The 4,663-nt window shown below is 38.4% G+C and overlaps 1 protein-coding gene across 1 annotated transcript in view; it reads right to left on the bottom strand.

Annotated features, from left to right (window-relative positions):
- The window catches only part of FOXP2 (forkhead box P2), an 852,864-nt gene that overhangs the window by 628,184 nt on the left and 220,017 nt on the right, over positions 1-4,663 (bottom strand). The window lies entirely within an intron of this gene.

Below are 4,663 nucleotides of genomic sequence, written 5' to 3'. Positions count from 1 at the left end.
CTTTTCTATCCAGGCTTGCTCTCTTGTAGTTGGAGAGAGAAGAAGGGTGGGAGGGGAGATTGAGCTCAGGCTTCTCTCTCTGCTATGCTCTTCTTATCCCTGAGAAATGGACAGGAAACGTGAGTTGGAGTTGGGTGAAGATGGGGGATAGGAAAAGGGAAACTGATAGAATCTGTTAAAGGTTCTGAGCAGGACTGCTGAGCTTATATTATGGTAAGCTTTCAAATCTGGGAGCTGGAGAATGTACATATAGAAGAATAAAATGAAAGCATTTTAGGAATAAAAATTAAAATAAAAAAAAATTAAGATGAAATTAAAAGAACAAATTTTAAAAATCCAGGATGCATAATATTTAAATTAGCTAATTTAAATAAAATCAGAAAGAATGTGGTATATAGGAAGATGGTGGCGAGGTAGGTAGGAGTAAAGCCAACTTGCCCCTGCACTCAGCTGGAACACCTAGCCTTGCCAGGAGAGACCTGGATTCTTGAAGTCACAGGGTGGGGGTGGGTGGGATGTGGGGAATAAAGACAAGTGGCAGATGCACAGAGGTGGTATTTACCAGATGGGACTGTGGTCACTGGATAGGTCATTAATAGAGAAACTGGGGAGCAGGGTGACACCTGGAGAAAGGAGAAGAGTTAGACTGTGTCAGACCCTGACCTAGACAGCCTTGAGACTGGTCAGACAGTTGGTCAATATCCTCTTAAACAAGAGGATTTTACTCAAAATAGACTCTCAGCTGCTGTTTAAAGGACTCTTGTGCAGAGGCTGGGCTCATGAAGAGGGAGGAGGAGGAGGATCACACACCACACTGACCATTCAAAGAAGGGCAGTGGGGCTCAGAGAGCTAGCAGTCCCCAGAGAGACTTAATTTAGTGGGAGAGCTGAACTGCTCTGAAGGGACTTTGAGAGCACACAGCACAAAGGCCAGCAAAGAGGTAGGAGGTAGGGTGTGAGTTGTTCCTAATCAGTGTGCCTCATGGGAGACACAACTGGTGGATTAAAGGCACTGGCCTGGTGCAGATGGACAGTGAGGAACCAGCAGCACACACACACAACTTGGGTTGGAGACTGGACAACTGTGAATATTGCAGCTCAGTCCTGACCCATCCTCACAAAACTGCAGGAAGGGATAAAAGCTAAGCTAAGCCCCCTTCTGCCTAGAAGCATCCAGGAAGACCAGCAGAACTCCCTTGGTACGTTTAAAGCGAGCAGGAAGCTTTTTTTTATCTTAAGTGTGAGACAATAAGACCTGAAGCTGTGAAAGGATGACAGACAGATCCACAGAGGGATTACAAGGCTAAAGCCATCAACTGAGAAACTGAGACAACTTTTACTTTGCTGTCCCATAGAACTTGCATTTTATTATTTTTATTTTTTCATTGTTTTTACTTATTTTATTAGTAGGTCTATTTCTCTTCTTCCTGTTTAGTTTTCTTCACTTTGTTTGTTTAATTGCATTGTTTGACTGGATTTCCTTGTTCTCTCGTATTGCATTTTAATTTTCTTTCTTTCACTTCACTCATGTTCTAACAACACTACTCCTGGGCATGTACTTTCTAACTTTCTATTATTTTTATTCAAATCGTATATATCTTGTCATATTATTGTGGTTCCAACATTATTATAAATAATTGTTGTTACATATTACTGTAAATACTACATGGCCCCCCTCCCTGACCTTAGTCCATTTCACTGTCTTCCTAAGCTTTATTATTGCTGTGGTTAATTCTGTTCTCTGGCACACTATGCTGACTTTCTATCCTTTACTCTCACCAGGTATATCTCACCATTTAACCTTGCAAAAGCACTCTGTTTTCTGGATCCAGCTCACATTCCTTCACCCCTCTAATAAGACTTTTATTACTTTTTTTGACTTTTATAAAAAGTGGCTAGTTGGGTGAAATATCACAGTTAATACTGTACTTCTCCAAGGGATCTCCTAACTCTCTCTATACTTGTTGGTACTTTAAATTCCATAGAATATGCTCCTACTGTCTTAATTCATTTTGCCTTCCCCTGGCCACTGATCACATACAACATTAGGTAGGAGTTATAAACACCAGTATACCTGCTGGAGGAGAGAACCCAACAACAAAGGAACCACCAGCGGGTAAAAACCCAAGTACAACAAGAGAACCTACACAAACAGAAAAAAGGGCAACCCTAGAGCATCCAGGCAAGGAGATCAAAGAGACCACATCACTGAATCCCACACAGCTCCTACCATAGAAGTCCACCTTACAAAGACAGCCTGCAAAGCAGAACATTAGAAAGTGCAGAAACAAATAATAAGAGTCACCTAAAATGGGGAGACAAAAAAGAACCTGTAATCAAAAGGAATGGAAGACTCCCCACTAAAAGAGTTAAATGAAATGGAGGTAAGCTAACTATCAGATATAGAATTCAAAATAATGGTTATAAGGATGCTCAAGGAACTCAAAGACAAATACAAGGAACTGAGTGAGAACTACAACAGAATGAAATAAAATAGAAACTATAAACAAAAAAATAGGAATAAATGAAAAATACAATCTCTGAAATAAAAAACACACTTGAAGGAATTACAAGCAGGCTGGATGAAGCAGAAGACCAAATTAGTAATCTGGAAGACAAGGCAGAAAGAAATACCCAGGTACAGCAGCTGTATGAAAAAAGTCTCAATAAATATGAAGATAGCTAAAGGGAACTCCAAGATAACATGAAAAGCAACAACATTAGAATCATAGGAATACCAGAAGGAGAAGAAAAGAAACAAGGGATAGAGACTCTGAAAAGATAATAACAGGAAAGTTTCTGAGCCTGGAAAGGGGCAAAACAAAGGTTCAGGAAACACAGAGGGTCCCAACCAAGATGAACCCAAATAAGCCTACTCCAAGACAGATCATAATTAAAATGACAAGTTTCAAAGACCAAGACAGAATCTTCAAAGCAGAAAGGAAGAAACAAGAAGTAACATACAAAGGGGCTCCAAAAGGACTAGCAGTTGGTTTCTGAACAGAAATACTCTAATCCAGGAGAGAATGACAAGAAATATTTCAAGTAATAAAAAGTAAAGGCCTTCAATCAAGACTACTTTACCCAGCAAGCTGCTCAATTAAAATGGAAGGTGAAATAAGGAGTTTCCCAGACAAAAGAAGGCTGAAAGAACACTCCTTCACCAAACCAGTACTGCAAGACATGCTAAAGGTACTACTATAAGAAGAGGAAGGAAAAGAGTGAGAGAGAGAGGAAAACAGATACAAAGTGGGTAAAATGAATAAATACCTATCAATAAAAAACCTTAGATGTTAATGGATTAAATCCTCCAATCAAAGACATAGGGTAGCTGAATGGATAAGAAAAGATGAACTGGACAAATGCTGTCTACAAGAAAATCACCTTATAAAAAAAAAAGAGCTTCACAGACTGAAAGTGAAGGGTTGGTAAAAATATATTCCAAGCAAATGGACAGGCAAAAAAAAAGCTGGAGTAACAATACTTATGTCAGACAAAATAGACTTCAAAACAAAAGCCATAAAGAGACACTGACGGACACTTCAAAATACTCAAGGGAAGAATTCATCAAGAAGACAAACACTGCAAACATACGTGCACCCAAAATGGAAGCACTCAAATATACAAGGAAAATCTTGAAGGACTTCAAGAAAAATAGAGAAAGCAACACACAGTAGGCAATTTTAACACCCCAATGCCAAAAAGGGGTAGATCTTCCAAACAAAATATCAACAAGGATATTGTGGCACTGAACAATGCCCTAGATCAAATGAACTTAACTGATATATATAGAACCTTTCATCCCAAAGAAGCAAAATACACATTCTTTTCAAATCACATGGAATATTTTCAGAGAGACCACATGATAGGACACAAAACCAGCCTCAACAAATTCAAGAAAATGCAAATCATACCAAGCATTTCCTCTGATCACAGGGGACTGGAAATAGAAACCAACCTCAAGGAAAATACCCAAACACACTCAAATGTATGGAGATCGAATAGCATGCTATTAAACAATGAATGGGTTAAGAATGAGATCAAGAAAGAAATCAAAAAGTTTCTGGAAACAAATGAAAATGAGCATAAAATAGTCCAAAACTAATGGGACACAGGAAAGGCAGTCCTGGGAGGAAAGTTCACCACAATGCAAGCCTACCTAAAAAAGATGGAAACATTTTAAATAAACAACCCAACCTTACAACTACAAGAATTGGAGAAACAAAAAAAAAAAAATGAAGTCCAGAGCTAGTAGAAGGAAAAAAAAAAAGCAAGTCAGTGCAAAATTAAATGGCACAGAGACTAAGACAACAATCCAGAGGATCAATAAGGCAGGAGCTGGTTCTTTGAAAAGATGAAATAGACAAGCCATTAAGCAGATTCATCAAGAAAAAAGAGAGAGGACCCAAATAAACACAATCTGAAACAAAAGAGGAGAGATAACAACCGATTCCAAAGAGATACAAAGGATTAAAGAAATTACTATGAACAACTATATGCTAAGAAATTTGAAAACCTAGGTGAAATAGAAAAATTTCTAGAGAAATAAAATCTCCCAAAATGGAATGAAGAAGAAACAGAAAGTATGAACACACCAATAACAGTTAATGAAATCAAAGCAGTAATCAAAAATTCCCAGCACACAAATGCTCCAGACTGGACA

Source organism: Phyllostomus discolor, chromosome 10 (genome assembly GCF_004126475.2).
Source record: "Phyllostomus discolor isolate MPI-MPIP mPhyDis1 chromosome 10, mPhyDis1.pri.v3, whole genome shotgun sequence".
NCBI classification, from domain to species: Eukaryota; Metazoa; Chordata; class Mammalia; order Chiroptera; family Phyllostomidae; genus Phyllostomus; species Phyllostomus discolor.
Note: the sequence above shows the minus strand (reverse complement) of the source record. Positions and strands in the feature narration are given on the sequence as shown.